The sequence below is a fragment of the Bufo bufo genome, chromosome 8, assembly GCF_905171765.1.
Source record: "Bufo bufo chromosome 8, aBufBuf1.1, whole genome shotgun sequence".
Classification (NCBI taxonomy): domain Eukaryota; kingdom Metazoa; phylum Chordata; class Amphibia; order Anura; family Bufonidae; genus Bufo; species Bufo bufo.
Genome location: NC_053396.1, coordinates 56,698,334 through 56,718,975, shown reverse-complemented (window position 1 = coordinate 56,718,975; position 20,642 = coordinate 56,698,334). Strand labels below are relative to the sequence as shown.

The window sequence follows — 20,642 nt, the reverse complement described above, 5'->3', positions numbered from 1 at the left end:
CTCTTTGTTCCATGAACTATGTTCGCTGCTGTTTTATAATTTATGCCATCAGGGCCGGATTGGGATTACAAAACAGGCCTGGCACACAAAAGAGGCATAATAGATACAGTGTGTACAGATATATAGTATATACAGCAGTGTACTGATATGTGAGGTACGAGGTATAATATATGCAGTGTGTTCAGGTATATAGTATATACAGCAGTGTACTGATATATGAGGTATAAATTACAGCTCGTACCTCACATATCAATCCAATACTGTATATACAATATACCTGTACACACCATCTATTATACCTCGTACCTCACATATCAGTACACTGCTGTATATACAATATATCTATACACACTGCATATATTATACCTTGTACCTCACATATCAGTACACTGCAATATATATTATATATCTGTACATATTGCATCTATAATACTGTTTAATATATGCAGTGTGTGTGTGTGTGTGTGTGTGTTTATATATATATATATATATATAGATGTGATGCATACAAGGTATAATACTGTAGATGCAGTGTTTATAGAAATATGTGGTCAGTTATACATTATAGTCACTGTGTGTGTGAAGTACATGAGGTAGTGGTCACTGTAACTGTCTGAAGTATTATACATGAGTGAGCAATGAGTAAAAACAGGGCATGGAGGGGGGGTAAATGATGAAAAGTGGAGGACCTCCTCTTACCACTCCATTCCAGTCTGTATGGATCAATGCAGAGCTGATTGTGAACTTCAAATACTTGCTGTTAGGGGTTGAAGGACCTGTGATGATGTCATCACAGGTCCTGGCAGATGTACCTTTGAAACCTAGGAACTACACCATTTTTGGTGCAGTTCCTTTGCTAGATTCTGCAGGACCTGTGATGCTGAAGATGATGTCATCACAGGTCCTGGCAGAGGCACTGTTCTAACCTGGGAACTACACTTTACACTGTGCAGTTCCCTTACAGGACCTGTGAAGTGCTTGCCTTGCCTCAGCTCTGATTGGTTGGTGGGCGGGGAGGGGAGGGGCTGGCAGAAGCAGCTTCCACTCTAAGATCATATTACGCTCCTCCCGAGTCCCGCCCTCAGGCTCCCTGCTGCCAGCGTGAGGTGAGCGTCTCTGCATTGACTGTGTGCTGTGTGACGCTGCGCTGTGTACAGCAGAGGACTTTTAACCCTCCCGACGGCCTTTTGGCTGGCAGATGGGCCTATTTTATGGTAGGGGCCTGGAGCTGCAGCACCATCAGCCCCTACGTTAATCCGGCCCTGCCCCTGATGCACCCCTAGAGTAGAAAGTCCATAAAAGTGACCCCATCTAAGAAACTACACCCCTCAAGGTATTCAAAACAGATTTTACAAACGTCGTTAACCTTTTAGGTGTTCCACAAGATCTATTGGCAAATGGAGATGAAATTAAATTTTTTGGGCAAATCTTCCATTTTAATCCATTTTTCCCAGTAACAAAGCAAGGGTTAACAGCCAAACAAAACTCAATATTTATGGCCCTGATTCTGTAGTTTACAGAAACACCCCATATGTGGTCGTAAACTGCTGTACGGACACACAACAGGGCGCAGAAGGAAAGGAATGCCATACGGTTTTTGGAAGGCAGATTTAGCTGGACACTAGGGATCGACCGATTATCGGTTTTACCGATATTATCGGCCGATATTCAGTATTTTGACCGTTATCGGTATCGGCATCTATTTTGCCGATATACCGATAACGTATTGGGAACAAGGATTGCGCTCTCCGTGTTCCCTCAGCAGCACAGGGGAGAAGGAAGCAGTGTCTCCTCCCCCTGTGCTGCTGCTGCCGCCAATGAGAGGAAGGAGGACAAGAGGAGGGGAGGGGCTGTGGCCAGCGCTCCACCAATGAAGAGAAATCTCTCATTTATTCATATACAGGAGGCGGGAGCTGGCTGCAGAATCACATAGCCGGCTCCCGACCTCTATGAGCAATAGCTGCGATCTGCGGTAGTTAACCCCTCAGGTGCCGCGGATCGCAGCTACCGCTCATAGAGGTCGGGAGCCGGCTATATGATTCTGCAGCCAGCTCCCGCAGTGCGCCCCCCCCAGTATTAATCATTGGTGGCGCAGTGCGCCCCCCACCCCCATCCCAGTATTAAAAACATTGGTGGCAGTGCCCCAGTATTGCGCCCCCCCCCCCACCCAAGCAGCCCCAGTATTAATCATTGGTGGCAGTGGCCACAGGATCCCCTCTCCCCTGCTCCTCCGATCGGAGCCCCAGCAGTGTAATCCTGGGGCTCCGATCGGTTACCATGGCAGCCAGGACGCTACTGAAGCCCTGGCTGCCATGTTCAGCTCCCTGCTGCTGTGTGCACAAAGCACAGAGCAGCAGGGACAGTGTGAGATCCTATTCACCCTGATAGAGATCTATCAAGGTGAATAGGACAAGGGCTCTAGTCCCTAAGGGGGCTAAAAGTTAGTAAAGAAAAAAAATAATAATATTAAGTATAAATGAAAGAAAGATTTAAAAAAATAAATTAAATAAAATACACGTTAACAGTAAACATATTAATTTTCAGCAGATTTGTGTAGGAATTAAAAAAAATATATATATGAAAATTACCAGAATATCGGTATAAATTATCGGCTATCGGCCTGAAAGTTCACAAATTATCGGTATCGGCCCTAAAAAATCAATATCGGTCGATCCCTACTGGACACCATGTCCCATTTGAAGCCCCCCTGATGCACCCCTAGAGTAGAAACTCCAAAAAAGTGACCCCATTTTAGAAACTACGGGATAGGGTGGCAGTATTGTTGGTACTAGTTTAGGGTACATATGATTTTTGGTTGCTCTATATTACACTTTTTGTGAGGCAAGGTAACAAGAAATAGCTGTTTTGGCACCGTTTTTATTTTTTGTTATTTTGTTATTCATCTGACAGGTTAGATCATGTGGTATTTTTATAGACCAGGTTGTCACGTATGCGGCGATACCTAATATGTATACTTTTTTTAAATTTATTTAAGTTTTACACAATGATTCCTTTTTTTAAACAAAAAAAATCATGTTTTAGTGTTTCCATAGTCTGAGAGCCATAATTTTTTCAGTTTTTGGGCGATTACCTTGGGTAGGGTATGATTTTTGCGGGATGAGATGACGGTTTTATTGGCACTATTTTGGGGTGCGTGTGACTTTTTGATCGCTTGCTATTACACTTTTTGTGATGTAAGGTGACAAAAAATTGCTTTTTTTACACCGTTTTTATGTTTATTTTTTTACGGTATTCACCTGAGGGGTTAGGTCATGTGATATTTTTATAGAGCAAGTTATTACGGATGCGGCGATACCTAATATGTATACTTTTTATTTATTTATGTAAGTTTTACACAATGATTTCATTTTTGAAGCCAAAAAAATCATGTTTTAGTGTTTCCATAGTCTGAAAGCCATAATTTTTTTCAGTTTTTGGGCAATTACCTTGGGTAGGGTATGATTTTTGCGGGATGAGATGACGGTTTTATTGGCACTATTTTGGGGTGCGTGTGACTTTTTGATCGCTTGCTATTACACTTTTTGTGATGTAAGGTGACAAAAAATGGTTTATTTAGCACAGTTTTTATTTTTTACAGTGTTCATCTGAGGGGTTAGGTCATGTGATATTTTTATAGAACCGGTCAATACGGACAGGGTGATAACTAATATGTATACTTTTTTTTTATTTATGAAAGTTTTGCACAATAATATCATTTTTGAAACAAAAAAAATGATGTTTTAGTGTCTCCATGTTCTGAGCCATAGTTTTTTTTATTTTTTGGGCGATTGTCTCAGGTAGGGTCTCTTTTTTTGCGGGATGAGGTGACGGTTAGATTGGTACTATTTTGGTGGGCAAACACCTTTTTGATCGCTTGCTATTACACTTTTTGTGATGGAAGGTGACAAAAAATTGTTTATTTAGCACAGTTTTTTTTTTTTTTTTTACGGTGTTCATCTGAGGGGTTAGGTCATGTGATATGTTTATAGAGCCGGTCGATACGGACGCGGCGATACCTAATATGTATACTTTTCTTTTTACCAATTTTTTTTAACTTTATTTGGGGAAAATTAAGTTTTTGTTTATTTTTACTTGAAACTTTTAATTTTTTGGGGGAAAACTTTATTTTTTCAACTTTTTTTTCACTTTATTTTTTGTCCCACTTTGGGACTTGAACTTTTGGGGGTCTAATCCTTTACAATGCATTCCAATACTTCTGTATTGGAATGCATTGGCTGTATGAGTAATACAGTGTGTATTACTCATACAGCTTCCGGCCTGTGAGATCCAGGGGGCTGCATCTCACAGGCTCGTCACCAGAAGGCAGCGCAATGCCTTCCTTAGGCATCGCGCTGCCTTCCATGCCATCAGGTCCCCCCTACAGCCGCATAGGGACCCGATGGCACCGCTGCCAGCAGCCGCAAACCGCCGGTAAAGCCGCAAACCGCAGGTCTGAATTGACCTGCGGTGTGCGGCGATTGCCGACACGGGGGGGTCACGAGACCCCCCCGCGCATTTAGCCAAGGTGCCAGGCATCTTGTTCCGATCAACGCCCGCCGGGCGGCGGTGATCGGAAATACACATGACGTACCGGTACGTCATGTGTCCTGAAGAGGTTAAAAATGCAAAAAAAAAATACTGGATCTGTTTTTCCAGATGACAACGGAGAGACGGATCCGGTATTTCAATGCATTTGTCAGACGTATCCGTCTGACAAATGCCATCAGTTTGCGTCTGGATTGCCAGATCCGGCAGGCAGTACCGGCGACGGAACTGCCTGCCGGAATCCTCTGCCGCAAGTGTGAAAGTAGCCTTATTCCTGCTAGAAGTTTACAAATAAATTGCCAGCAGTCTGCAGTAAAGGTACTGCTGGGTGTGTCTGACTGTGCAGGGCACACCTCCAACTGGGAACACCCATCTGTACGTTTACTGCAAGCTGCTGGCAATTCATTCATAACTTCTAGCAGACATAACAAAGGAATGGCACAACACAGATGCGTAAGAATAGAAGTTCCAGGATCGTTATTACATGGGGAATGCAAGTAGTTACCACAACAGATGTGCCTGGAGAGGTGGCAGGTAGGGATGAGCGAAGCCAAACTTTACAGGTCCGGGTTGTGTAGGAATTCCGTTATAACAGAAAAGAATGGAATTTATAGAAGCCTTTAAGAGGCATTCCATTTTCATCCATCATAATAGAAGTCTATGGCCAAGCATAACAGATCCATCTGGTTTCCGTTATGTAAACAAAGTCCTGTTTGTTCACGCAGGAAAAGAAACAAACACCATTTGGGGTTGTGTGGTTGTCGGGGGGATTGGGGTGAAGGGGGGAATCTTAGGCTTTGATTGGGTTAGAGAGACCCGATTTTGGTGATAGTTGCATATATCTGCTTCTCTCATTCCCAATCTGATTTCTAAAGGATATATCTCTCAATGATGCTCAGCTAGCTTAGATTGTCAGCTTTCAATCACGGATCACATCTTTAGCTGCTACACAGCCTGGGATAATTTGTTTTAAAGTAGCCGCTCCCCCTTCCCTTTCAGCTTGAGGTGATTTCAGCCATCCTGGACTCTGGAGGATGGAGGAGGAGAGGGGGCCGGTGGGGGACATGTTGACAAGATGCTTGCGGAGAGATGTGGATCCTGCTCTCTCCCTGTATAACTGTACATGATCCTAGAGGAGGGCACCATAGACTTCTATGTATTTTATCATTCCCCCTACCCCCATTAATCAGAAAGCAGACTCTTTTTTTCCAGAAAAACCCTCTATGCCTAATTACAATATTCATCGATGTCATGACATTTACCAATGTCTAAATCACAGCATCAAATAAGTCACACCAAACACAAACATCAGTAACGTTTCCATTTTACACTGTCTCTATCTTGTCCATACTCAATCTGTAGCATAAAATATGCAGACCGCTTCTGTACTGATGCCCATTACCCACTGTAGTAGTAGCTATACAATTATCAGGAGAGAGGAATGTCTAATATATTTCTGACAGATGGAAAAGGTTGCCGCAACCTGGGATCCGCAAAAAACGGAAGCCGCCCGTGTGCCTTCCGCAATTTGCGGAACGGAACGGGCAGCCCATTGTAGTCATGCCTGTTAGGCAATTTGGACTCTTTGCCTATGGTGTCCCTGACACCAGACTTTCGGTAGTAAGCTTGAATTAAGTCTTTTCTGGTACCAGGAGGGTGAATCAGATTTAACACCAAACACGTGTCTTGTTCCAATTCACTCTGTTTATTAACAGCATGTAAATGCTTAATAAAGGGGAAGTTGAACTTCCTTTACATCCAGTCATATGTTAGCATTTGTTTTAACCTATAGCATGAATACACATGAGCTCTGCATTAACATAATAGATGTTAACATAATAGATTGGTAACAGCATTTAACCAATCAGGTATAGACACATATGGGCTAGTATGCCTTGAGTGAGGATGACCTTATAAGGTATGATTATTTAAACTAAGGAATGTATGGGTATCTTGAAACTGGACAGGAAGTTTCTCACATTCCACAAGAAAGGGAATCTTGAAACAGTGCATTGACCAAGATATTATCACAGTACTAGGGGTGCACCGAAATGAAAATTCTGGTCCGAAACCGAAAATTCAGGATGCCCTTGACCGAAAACCGAAACCGAAACTGCCTTTTTGCCCAAATACTTTTAAAATACTTTTTAATAATTCTTTTTCATGAATGAAATTCATCTGTGGGTGGCGCTGTTATGGAGAGGGGGATCTGTGGGTGGTGCTGTTATGGAGAGGGGGATCTGTGGGTGGCGCTATGGAGAGGGGGATCTGTGGGTGGCGCTGTTATGGAGAGGGGGATCTGTGGGTGGCGCTGTTATGGAGAGGGGGATCTGTGGGTGGCGCTGTTATGGAGAGGGGGATCTGTGGGTGGCGCTGTTATGGAGAGGGGGATCTGTGGGTGGCGCTGTTATGGAGAGGGGGATCTGTGGGTGGCGCTGTTATGGAGAGGGGGATCTGTGCACTGTTATGGAGAGGGGGATCTGTGGGTGGCGCTGTTATGGAGAGGGGGATCTGTGCACTGTTATGGAAAGGGGATATGTGCACTGTTATGGGCATAACAGTGCACAGATCCCTTTCCCCATAACAGTGCACAGATCCCTTTCCCCATAACAGTGCACAGATCCCTTTCCCCATAACAGTGCACAGATCCCTTTCCCCATAACAGTGCACAGATCCCTTTCCCCATAACAGTGCACAGATCCCCCCTCCCCATAGCAGTGCCATAGACCGATCCCCCTACCCATAACAGCCCCGGCCCTGCTGCTCACAGCAGACTACTCACTGCATCTTTATTTTACCTTACAATCGTGACGCTCCAGTAACAACTCTGCAGGCAGAGCGGAGGGCGGCGTAACGTCACTTACTCACGTGACGCACCTGCTCCGCCCACTTTATGAATGAAGGAGGCGGAGCAGGCGCGTCACGTGAGTAAGTGACGTTACGCCGGCCTCTGCTCTGCCTGCAGAGTTGTTAGTTACTGGAGCGTCACGATTGTAAGGTAAAATAAAGATGCAGTGACAAAGTAAACCGCCCGCCCGGCGCCCGCCCGCAGATGGTGGGTGACAAATCCCACACCCCATATTTTCGGCCGATATGTAACAATATCGGCCGAAGTGGATTAGGTGCATTTTCGGCCGATATTTTCGGCTGCCGATATTTCGGTGCACCCCTACACAGTACACATTGTTAAATAGGACAAAATGGAGTTACTTATACACCATTAATCCCCTCTTAGAACCTTATAGATATACCTTATACTATATGGTTCTTTCTCTGCTCTCCCTTTGTTTGCTTGTAAGCCTTTAGGTATTCCATATACCCTTCAGGAGTATAATCCTCAGGCTTTGTTGAGGTTGTGTTTGCCTCTTCTACCTCTACCAGAGTATAGAGGAATGTTGAGTGTACCCCTCTTTCGGCCACCTTTTGACATATGGCTAGAAGGGAGGGCACACACTGCAGACAACAGCAGAGACCCACTATTGCAGCGATCACGGCGAGTACCACTCCTAAAACATATCTTATTTGACCAAAGTCAGGTATCCAGCCAAAAAGCCAGTCCCACCAACCTTGGTCAACATCTTGTTTTAAATGTTTTCTCATCTCTTCTAATTGGCCTATTTAATCTTTTATTCCACGGGAGTGATCTGATAAATTGAAACAACACATCCCTGCGAATGCTGAGCATCCTACACCATGTTGGAACAATAAATAGTCAATAGTTGCCCTATTCTGCAAGATAGCCTTTTTATATGATTGTATATCCAGCAGCATATCTTGCAGAATTGCACTAGTGACATTTATCTGTTTGACTATAAAACAGGCAAGTTTTGATATTGTCCTGTGGTTATATATGGCCGACCCTGGTACTCCTATCAAAGATACCCCTAAACTGATGTATTCTGATCTAGAGAGGAGATTCACATTATAGTCACAATTTTCTGGTAGCTGTAGGGAAGTGTCTCTCGTGTGTCGTGTCTGCATTGCTGGGAATAGTGGTATCATTGCTAATGTCAACCTAGCTATTGTACAGGGCCCCTCTGTAATATTGGCCGGTATGTATGCGTGACTAGTATTTCCACAGGCCAATACCCATCCTGTTGGTAGAGGTACATGTTTGTCTAGGGATGGTACTGTTTTTGTAATGCTACATTGCATATTCTTTCCTGATACTATCTTTTTACAGCTACTTATATTTCTATTGCAAATATTTGGCTTAGTCTTATTCTGCATTTTTGCTTGTATGCAGGGGGGCAATAGTTTCTCATCGCAGGAGAACTTGTAACATATTTCTGTGGCTGTAACAAGACCTGTAATTATTTCTATCATATTACTCTGCAGAGTCTCATATGTAGGACAGTTATAACAAGCATGATAAGGATTTACATATCCATATTTAACATCATGATCCTGCAAATCAGTATCATTCCATTGGGAACGTAGGAGCCCCGTCCATACATCTACTGGGGTGGGGACTGCTACCAGACATGTCTCCAAAATGTTAGATGCCGATAAAGTGGTTCGGAGACAGAAATTAGTTAAGTTCAGAGTTTTGGCCAGGTACAGCCATAAGTTCTCCTTTGTCTTCCACAGATTGTCTTCCCCCCTGCATTCTGTTTTCAGGTATATCTGTCTGTCCCACAGCCATGGGACAGTAAGTAGGAGACACAAAATTGCAATTATTAAGGCACTGCATCTCAGCCATCTCGAGGAATTTCCAGACTGCGTCATCTCATTGGGGGTCAAGGCTGTCTGCCTCCGTTAGTACCTCTGGGCCTCGTTGGAGGTCAGGGCTGTCTGCCCCCGTTAGTACCTCTCGTCCTTCTTCAAGGCCAAGGCTGTCTGCCTCCGTTCCTACCTCCTCTCTTTCTCTCACAAGCTTCACTCGGGTGGCGTGGATCCAAATTGGAGATTGTTCAGTCAGCACAGCTGTTCTGGTTACTGCAACCACGGTAGTAGGTGGGCCATATATGAAATCACCTTGAGCTCTTCCTTTCTTCAGTGTTTCGACCACCACCTCATCCCCCACCCTGTATGGGTGGGTGGGTTCCTGTGGAAAAGAGGGAGACTTACAAGCAACTTTTTCCTCAGTTTTGTTAAGTACCTGTATCAATTTGGTGACATTTCTTCCCTTATTAAATCAAGGTCTCATTGGGCCCAGTGGGTGGGGAAAGGCCTTCCCATGAGTATCCCAATGCTGCTATATCCCACCCCCTCTTTGCAGACTAATCCTGTCTTAGGATTTTTCTGCAATACTGGATAACACCAGTCTTGCTGTTCCTGTTCAGTGGCATACCACTGAAGATCAGTAAGTATTTGCAACATCTCAGGGGATGGTGGTGCCAGACATGGCATCTCCCAATGGTTACACGGACCTGTGGGGTTGCATTTGGCCACTCATTTCGCCACTTTATCTGCCAGCGCATTGCCCTGTGGGACATGAGCCTTACCATCTGCTGTTGTGAATCCTCTCCTCTGCCAGATCATACCATGGTCCCACACTACCCCATGTGCGTATCTACTATCAGTATAGATGGTGACAGGTCTGCCAGCATGTAGAATACATGCTCTTGTGAGTGCAATGAGCTCAGCTGCCTGCTGTGCTGAGTGTGGATGCCCTTGAGTAGGCCTACAACATCATGTGTAGTGTGCAAAAATGGTGTAACGTCACATTGTGAAAGGAGTTGCCAACTCTACCATCATAGCACAGGCTGCAAGAGAACACAGACATGTCGACATCCCTTGAACAGGGGTGGGCATTACCTTTGAGAAAAATACACAAGGACGCAACTTGCCTCCGTTTTCTTGTGTCAGTACACCCGCCATGTTTTTACAATTTTGACGTGAAAACATGTGGAAGAGCATTTTATAGTCAGGGAGGCCCAGCCCTAGACTCGACATGAGGGAACATTTCAGATAATCAAATGCATTGTACATTTCACAGGCGTGCTGTAGGGTGAAATCACCTCTTCCAGGATTCCCTTTTTTAGGAATTCTTCTATCTTTGGTCTAAGTCCATCAAGTTTCTCTTTTGACAGCGGGTATTGTTTCTGATATACTGAGATTACACCTGGTTTCACAGTAGCTGTGTAATGTGTGCAATCTATGAATCCTGTGTCATATTCATTTGAAGACCATAATGCAGGGTTAATGTTATTAAGTTCTGGGTGGTCCTGTATGTTTGCAAGAATCAGTGGCACTGGTGTAGAGATTGGAATGAGATCTGAGTGTACTCTTATGCCCTGATTTTTTGCTGATACTTGCAAATCAAGCTTAATGAACAAATCTCTTCCTAACATGCTGACTGGGCAATCTAGTATAATGCTAAATACATGATCTGTGATGTATTCCCTGTCCATGGTCTCGAGTGGTAGTGAGTCAGTTTTGAAAGGTTTTGTCAAAACCCCATTAATTCACATAGAAGGCTCAGATTCTCCTTCCTCCCACTCTGTCATCTAAGTCCACCCCTTTTAGTTGGACTCTGTGGTCCTCCTTCTGTCCGTCATTAGTGTCCCAGCTGCCCATATGAGCTCAGATGTTAAGCACAACACTTAACATGTAACACGTAACTTCAAACATTGAAACAAACAGATCTGACAATACAGACATGAACACACAAAGGGCCCATAAAAACTTTTAATTGACTTCAATAAAAAAAATATACAGCTTGATCAATGCTGTTGGCGCCAATAAAAACCAAAAACTTCCAAAAAATAAAAATAAAATTCTCAATGCGCATATTATATGAAAACTAGGGGTGCACCGAAATGAAAATTCTGGTCCGAAACCGAAAATTCTGGATGCCCTTGACCGAAAACCGAAACCGAAACTGCCTTTTTGCCCAAATACTTTTAAAATACTTTTTTTAAAATGATTTTATTAATAATTCTTTTTCATGAATTTAATAAATCATATTATATATGGAGAGAGGGATCTGTGGGTGGCGCTGTTATGGAGAGGGGGATCTGTGGGTGGCGCTGTTATGGAGAGGGGGATCTGTGGGTGGCGCTGTTATGGAGGGGGGGATCTGTGGGTGGCTCTGTTATGGAGGGGGGGATCTGTGGGTGGCTCTGTTATGGAGAGGGGGATCTATGGGTGGCTCTGTTATGGAGAGGGGGATCTGTGGGTGGCTCTGTTATGGAGAGGGGGATCTGTGGGTGGCGCTGTTATGGAGAGGGGGATCTGTGGGTGGCGCTGTTATGGAGAGGGGGATCTGTGCACTGTTATGGAGAGGGGGATCTGTGGGTGGCTCTGTTATGGAGGGGGGGATCTGTGGGTGGCTCTGTTATGGAGGGGGGGATCTGTGGGTGGCGCTGTTATGGAGGGGGGGATCTGTGGGTGGCTCTGTTATGGAGAAGGGGATCTGTGGGTGGCGCTGTTATGGAGAGGGGGATCTGTGGGTGGCGCTGTTATGGAGGGGGGGATATGTGCACTGTTATGGGCATAACAGTGCACAGATCCCCCCTCCCCATAGCAGTGCCATAGACCAATCCCCCTACCCATAACAGCCCCGGCCCTGCTGCTCACAGCAGACTAATCACTCACTGCATCTTTATTTTACCTTACAATCGTGACGCTCCAGTAACAACTGTGCAGGCAGAGCGGAGGGCGGCGTAACGTCACTTACTCACGTGACGCACCTGCTCCGCCCACTTTATGAATAAAGGAGGCGGAGCAGGCGCGTCACGTGAGTAAGTGACGTTACGCCGCCCTCCGCTCTGCCTGCAGAGTTGTTACTGGAGCGTCACGATTGTAAGGTAAAATAAAGATGCAGTGACTCAAAGTAAACCGCCCGCCCGGCGCCCGCCCGCAGATGGTGAGCGACAAATCCCACACCCCATATTTTCGGCCGATATGTAACAATATCGGCCGAAATGGGTTACGTACATTTTCGGCCAATATTTTCGGCTGCCGGAATTTCGGTGCACCCCTAATGAAAACAAATACCGTACTCCATACGCATTCACATTTTCATGTACTCATTTTCACAAACAGCTCATAATCTCGCCCTTATACATAAAATATGAATTGCATACACGGCTCTGCTAAAAACATCCATTAGTCTTCACACATTTTCGACTCAACTACAACTCAAAGCCACACCCATTCACATTCCACTGAATCATGTATCTTCCAACCCAGTCACACAGTTTCTTTGTTACATTCCAAAACTTGCAGCACAGACAAACACAGCTTTCCTGGAAACAGATATCCACACCACACCCAGAATTGCTAATGGTCTGTCACTATTTGTGCTGCGTTTTCCAATGTCTTCTGGTCTTCACTCTGTGATTAATCAACTCTTATAAGAAGACAATATACATGTTATAATCATACAGTAATTTTGTTAAACCCAAATCATCTTATATGCCAGGTGGTCTTAGTTAGTGTTTGCACATATATAATAATTATTTTTGTTAAAAGCTGGATTGTTACACATATAACATCATTTATTCTACATGATTCCCTCCCCCCTTTTCCTGCTTTTTTTCTATCTTAGGAATGTTAAAGTAGGGGAAGTAAAGCAATCCATCACAGGATATTCAACCGTCCTAAATATTCCTCAAACTATTACAGATACTGCACCAGACAATACTGTGTTTTCTCACACTTAGGTACAAAACCTATCCATTAACTGACCAGGCTATGGGTCTTCCCTATTTCCTTATTTAAACACACACATATCATTAGGGTAACAAACCTTAACCAGTTCATTTCTGAACATTTAACACAAGAGCCTTTCTGATTGCAGACACTGGGGCACTTTCTTTCTTGCTAGTGCCATCAATTAACATCCTGACACTGCTCTGTTTTCTCACTCACCAGAGCCCCCCCCCCCTTCACCATCACAGGAGTTCTGATGTCCACAGTCTGTAAGCTCTATCTTTACAGATTCTTACAGATTTTTTATCCCTATTGCCAGCCAGTAGTTAACCCAAAATACATCAATTTGACAATAACAGTGGGATGTGACCGTACACTTACCACCCGGTCAGTATCTCACACAAACAGATAATCTTATCACTTCTAAGATACTTATACTATATACCAGGGCTCGACAAATCCCGGGCGCCAGGTCGCCATGGCGACCAGGAATTTGGTCCTGGCGCTTGGGTATTTGTCAGCCCGTTTTCAAAGATGCGCTTTCGGCGCGCACCATGGTTTCCTGAGCCAGCACAGTGGAGAAGGAGAGGAGTCCCTCCCTCCCCACTGTGCGCAGCTGCCGCTGGCCACTAAGAACAGAGTAGGAGGAGGAGGGGAGGGACTGTGGCCACAGCGTCCTGTCAGAGGTCGGGTGCTGGGAATGTTCTTCAATCTCGACTCTCTGCATTGGTGGCAGTGGGCAGTTCCGATCGGAGTCCCAGCAGTGTAATGCTGGGGCTCCGATCGGTTACCATGGCAGCCAGGACGCTACTGAAGTCCTGGCTGCGATGGTATGTTAGTAAGCAGCATTATACTCACGTGCGCCGTGGCCGCCGGGCACTCCTTCTTCTGTCTGTGCGGCTCATTGCTAAGGCTTATAGCATTAGCAATGCGCCGCACAGACCTATGAGAAGAAGGAGCTCCCGGCGATCACGGCGCACGTGAGTATAATGCTGCTTACTAACATACCATCGCAGCCAGGACTTCAGTAGCGTCCTGGCTGCCATGGTAACCGATCGGAGCCCCAGCATTACACTGCTGGGACTCCGATCGGAACTGCCCACTGCCACCAATGATGGGGGGAGGAGGAGGAGGGGACCCTGTGGCCACTGCCACCAATGATTAATACTGGGGAGGGAGGGGGGGTGGGTTTGTTACCAGAGGGGGCTGATAAGAGGGAGGGGGGGAGGGGCTGATCAGAGGCTGGAGGGGCTGATAAGAGGGAGGGGGGAGGGGCTGATCAGAAGCTGGAGGGGCTGATCAGAGGCTGGGGGGGCTGATCAGAGGCTGGAGGGGGCTGATCAGAGGCTGGAGGGGCTGATCAGAGGCTGGGGGGGGCTGATCAGAGGCTGGGTGGGGCTGATCAGAGGCTGGAGGGGCTGATCAGAGGCTGGAGGGGCTGATCAGAGGCTGGAGGGGCTGATCAGAGGCTGGGGGGCTGATCAGAGGCTGGGGGGCTGATCAGAGGCTGGGGGGCTGATCAGAGGCTGGAGGGGCTGATCAGAGGCTGGAGGGGCTGATCAGAGGCTGGAGGGGCTGATCAGAGGCTGGAGGGGCTGATCAGAGGCTGGAGAGGCTGATCAGAGGCTGAAGGGGCTGATCAGAGGCTGGGGGGCTGATCAGAGGCTGGAGGGGCTGATCAGGGGCTGGAGGGGCTGATCAGAGGCTGGAGGGGCTGATCAGAGGCTGGAGGGGCTGATCAGAGGCTGGGGGGGGCTGATCAGAGGCTGGAGGGGCTGATCAGGGGCTGGAGGGGCTGATCAGAGGCTGGAGGGGCTGATCAGAGGCTGGAGGGGCTGATCAGAGGCTGGAGGGGCTGATCAGAGGCTGGAGGGGCTGATCAGGGGCTGGAGGGGCTGATCAGGGGCTGGAGGGGCTGATCAGGGGCTGGAGGGGCTGATCAGAGGCTGGAGGGGCTGATCAGAGGCTGGGGGGCACATGAGAGGCTGGCTGCCATGGTCATCTCACCCTAATAGAGATCTATGTGTGTGAATATGACAAGGGTTCTAGCCCCTAAGGAGACTAATAGTTATTAAATAAAGTAAAAAAAAAAAAAAAAGTTTAAACACCCCCCCCCCAATATAGAAAACAATATATTGCGATATACATGCTTAAAATTATATCGCAATATAGATTTTATGACGCGGCTCCGCCTGGCTCCTAACTTTTTTAGCTGGCTCCTAGATTCCAAGGAAATTTGTCAAGCCCTGCTATATACACTGCTCAAAAAAAATAAAGGGAACACAAAAATAACACATCCTAGATCTGAATTAATTAAATATTCTTCTGAAATACTCTGTTCTTTACACAAAAATAAAAAAATGGAAATCAAATTTTTCAACCCATGGAGGTCTGGATTTGGAGTCACACTCAAAATGAAAGTGGAAAAACACACTACAGGCTGATCCAACTTTGATGTAATGTCCTTAAAACAAGTCAAAATGAGGCTCAGTAGTGTGTGTGGCCTCCACGTGCCTGTATGACCTCCCTACAACGCCTGTGCATGCTCCTGATGAGGTGGCGGACGGTCTCCTGAGGGATCTCCTCCCAGACCTGGACTAAAGCATCTGCCAACTCCTGGACAGTCTGTGGTGCAATGTGACGTTGGTGGATAGAGCGAGACATGATGTCCCAGATGTGCTCAATTGGATTCAGGTCTGGGGAACGGGCGGGCCAGTCTATAGCATCAATGCCTTCGTCTTGCAGGAACTGCTGACACACTCCAGCCACATGAGGTCTAGCATTGTCTTGCATTAGGAGGAACCCATGGCCAACCGCACCAGCATATGGTCTCACAAGGGGTCTGAGGATCTCATCTCGGTACCTAATGGCAGTCAGGCTACCTCTGGCGAGCACATGGAGGGCTGTGCGGCCCTCCAAAGAAATGCCACCCCACACCATTACTGACCCAATGCCAAACCGGTCATGCTGGAGGATGTTGCAGGCAGCAGAACGTTCTCCACGGCGTCTCAAGACTCTGTCACGTCTGTCACATGTGCTCAGTGTGAACCTGCTTTCATCTGTGAAGAGCACAGGGCGCCAGTGGCGAATTTGCCTATCTTGGTGTTCTCTGGCAAATGCCAAACGTCCTGCATGGTGTTGGGCTGTAAGCACAACCCCCACCTTTGGACGTCGGGCCCTCATATCACCCTCATGGAGTCTGTTTCTGATCGTTTGAGCAGACACATGCACATTTGTGGCCTGCTGGAGGTCATTTTGCATGGCTCTGGCAGTGCTCCTCCTGTTCCTCCTTGCACAAAGGCGGAGGTAGCGGTCCTGCTACTGGGTTGTTGCCCTCCTACGGCCTCCTCCACGTCTCCTGATGTACTGGCCTGTCTCCTGGTAGCGCCTCCATGCTCTGGACACTACGCTGACAGACACAGCAAACCTTCTTGCCACAGCTCGCATTGATGTGTCATCCTGGATAAGCTGCACTACCTGAGCCACTTGTGTGGGTTGTAGACTCCGTCTCATGCTACCACTAGACTGAAAGCACCGCCAGCATTCAAAAGTGACCAAAACATCAGCCAGGAAGCATAGGAACTGAGAAGTGGTCTGTGGTCACCACCTGCAGAACCACTCCTTTATTGGGGGTGTCTTGCTAATTGCCTATAATTTCCACCTGTTGTCTATCCCATTTGCACAACAGCATGTGAAATTGATTGTCACTCAGTGTTGCTTCCTAAGTGGACAGTTTGATTTCACAGAAGTGTGATTGACTTGGAGTTACATTGTGTTGTTTAAGTGTTCCCTTTATTTTTTTGAACAGTGTATATACACTCACCTAAAGAATTATTAGGAACACCATACTAATACGGTGTTGGACCCCCTTTTGCCTTCAGAACTGCCTTGATTCTACGTGGCATTGATTCAACAAGGTGCTGATAGCATTCTTTAGAAATGTTGGCCCATATTGATAGGATAGCATCTTGCAGTTGATGGAGATTTGAGGGATGCACATCCAGGGCACGAAGTTCCCGTTCCACCACATCCCAAAGATGCTCTATTGGGTTGAGATCTGGTGACTGTGGGGGCCATTTTAGTACAGTGAACTCATTGACATGTTCAAGAAACCAATTTGAAATGATTCGAGCTTTGTGACATGGTGCATTATCCTGCTGGAAGTAGCCATCAGAGGATGGATACATGTTCTCATTCTGTTTACGCCAAATTCGGACTCTACCATTTGAATGTCTCAACAGAAATCGAGACTCATCAGACCAGGTATCACGGTCGGCGTGGTTATCACGTACGTGACACAGAGGGAGGGAACGAGGAAGGCCCTGCCCAAGTGAGAGGGAAGATGGTGACCCCTGACTCACCTGGCGGCTGGCACCTGGCTGCCCTGACGTCCCTAGACGGGTTCCTCACCCGTACGCCGATCACGTGCCTAAAGCCCTGGCTTTCCCTGAGCTGAGCCCTAGATAGTGAACAGGGCGATGGGAACACTAGTCCGCACCACTAGCTCTAAGGGAAAACACCAAGGGGAGGACAGACAACACAGACTCAACATATAATCCCAGGTGGGCGACAACAGGAGACAACAATAAGCCCAACAGGGATCCAGAGGGTAGCACTCTGGAACGACAACCAGGATTCACAACTCCAGTGGGTCAGTATAGATGTCCAGGCAGGAAGCTCTATAACTGGCAACTAGAGAAGTGTGAGGGGAGAATATAAGGAGGTTGGGAGTGGCAGACAAGAAACAGCTGAGGAGGAGAAGCTACGGATCCCTGAGTGAGACAAAAAGGATAGCAAGGCAAACACAGAAAACAATCACTAAGAAACAACGTGATCTTTAGATATAGAGCGCGCAGCCACCCGCTGCGACTTCCTGACCCCGGGTATAACGGAGTCAGACGTGGCTCTTGATACCCTTGTGACAGTACCCCCCCTTTCACGAGGGGCCTCCGGACACTCAGGACCAGGTCTCTCCGGATGAGAGGCATGGAAAGCCCGAATTAACCTGTTGGCGTTTACCTCTGACGCTGGAACCCACATTCTTTCCTCGGGACCGTAACCCCTCCAATGCACCAGATAATGAAGAGAGCGGCGGACCCGACGAGAATCAACAATTCTGGCTATTTGAAACTCCAGATTACCAGCCACAATAACAGGAGGAGGTGGCAGCGGCGATGGTTCTAGAGGTGGAATATACTTCTTGAGTAACGATTTATGGAAGACGTTATGGATCTTAAAAGTCTGAGGTAGTTCCAGGCGAAAAGCCACAGAGTTAATGACGGCTACTATTTTATAGGGACCAATGAACCTAGGACCCAGTTTCCAAGAAGGAACCTTCAACTTAATATTCCTAGTAGACAACCACACATAGTCATTCACTCCTAGGTCCGGACCTGGCGACCGTTTCTTATCGGCCATGCATTTATATTTACCACTCATCTTTTTCAAGTTAACTTGCACCTTCTGCCATACCGATGAAAGAGATGAAGAAAACCTTTCCTCTTCGGGAACCCCAGAAGACCCCCCCTCTTTGAAAGTACAAAATTGGGGATGAAAACCGTATGCACCAAGGAATGGTGACTTGCCAGTGGACTCCTGATAATGATTATTTATGGCAAACTCAGCTAACGGTAAATATGATGACCACAACTCTTGGTTTTCAGACACAAAACACCTTAAATATGTTTCTAGGTTTTGGTTGGTACGCTCAGTCTGTCCATTCGACTGAGGATGGAAAGCTGAGGAAAAGGACAAGTGAACCCCCAAACGGGAACAAAAAGCTTTCCAAAACTTAGAAATAAACTGGGTTCCCCGATCCGAAACCACATCGGAAGGGACCCCGTGAAGCTTCACGATTTCACTGATAAACACCTGAGCGAGAGTTTTTGCATTAGGAAGTGCGGGTAGCGCAATAAAGTGTACCATTTTGCTAAACCTGTCTACTACTACCAAGATAACTGTTTTACCCGCCGACAACGGTAAGTCAGTGATGAAATCCATTGACAGATGTGTCCATGGCCTATTGGGGATGAAAAGTGGCAATAAAGACCCTGCTGGACGTGTATGAGAGACTTTCGCGCGTGCACAAGTAGAACAAGTAGACACGAAATCCATTACATCCTGACGCAACCTTGGCCACCAAAAACGACAAGATAAAAGCTCCAAGGTTGCTTTACTACCCGGGTGTCCAGCAAGTGCCGAATTATGATGTTCTTTTAATAATTCAAGACGCAGGCTTAACGGTACAAACAATTTCTCTGAGGGGCAAGAGGCCGGGGCGTCCCCCTGAGCCTCTAACACCTTTCCCTCTAGAACAGAGTGTACAGCAGAGACAACCACTCCTCTTTGTAAAATAGGTACCGGATCACAAACATTACCCCCTTCAGGGAAACTACGAGATAATGCGTCTGCCTTGGTATTTTTTGCCCCAGGACGATAGGTGATTACAAAGTTAAATCTGGTAAAGAATAGCGACCACCTAGCTTGTCTAGGGGTGAGACGCTTAGCCGATTCTAGGTACAGAAGGTTCTTGTGATCCGTAATCACCGCGACTGGGTGGATTGCTCCCTCTAAGAAGTGACGCCACTCTTCAAGCGCCAGTTTAATCGCCAACAGTTCCCTATTTCCAACATCATAATTCTTCTCCGCAGAAGATAATTTTTTGGAAAAGAAAGCGCAAGGACGCCATTTGCCAGGAGACGGACCCTGAGACAATACAGCTCCCACTCCCACCTCTGACGCATCTACCTCGACGATAAAAGGCTGGGAGACATCAGGTTGAATTAGAACAGGTGCCGAGGTAAACCTCTCCTTTAGAGAGGAAAATGCATCTTTAGCGGCGTCAGACCATTTGGAAAAATCCGTCCCCTTCCTAGTCATGTCGGTAAGGGGTTTAACGATCACTGAATAATTTTTAATGAACTTTCTATAGAAATTAGCGAAACCCAAAAACCGTTGTAGGGCTTTAAGGTTCTCAGGAAGATCCCAATCTAAAATTGCCTGGACCTTCCCAGGATCCATGCGGAAACCTGAAGCAGATAATAGATATCCCAGGAACTGTAATTCCTGAACGGCGAAGACACATTTTTCAATTTTCGCATATAATTTATTCGTCCGTAGGACCTGCAGTACTTGCCGGACATGCACCTCATGTGTTTTCAGATCAGCCGAATAAATTAAGATATCATCTAGGTATATGACTACAAACCTGCCGATGAGATGACTAAAAATATCATTAACGAAATGTTGGAAGACAGCAGGGGCATTGGTCAGACCGAAAGGCATAACTAGATTTTCATAATGCCCCTCAGGGGTGTTAAAAGCTGTCTTCCACTCATCCCCTTCCTTGATACGAATCAGATTGTAGGCCCCCCTAAGATCAAGTTTGGAGAACCACTTAGCACCCGCAATCTGATTAAAAAGGTCAGGAATGAGAGGAAGAGGGTATGGGTCACGGATGGTTATCTGGTTTAACTCACGGAAATCTAAGCAAGGAC

At 46.4% G+C, this 20,642-nt stretch overlaps 1 protein-coding gene across 1 annotated transcript in view; it reads left to right on the top strand.

Annotated features, from left to right (window-relative positions):
* DNAAF6 (dynein axonemal assembly factor 6) overlaps positions 1-20,642 on the top strand; it is a 167,746-nt gene that overhangs the window by 4,234 nt on the left and 142,870 nt on the right. The window lies entirely within an intron of this gene.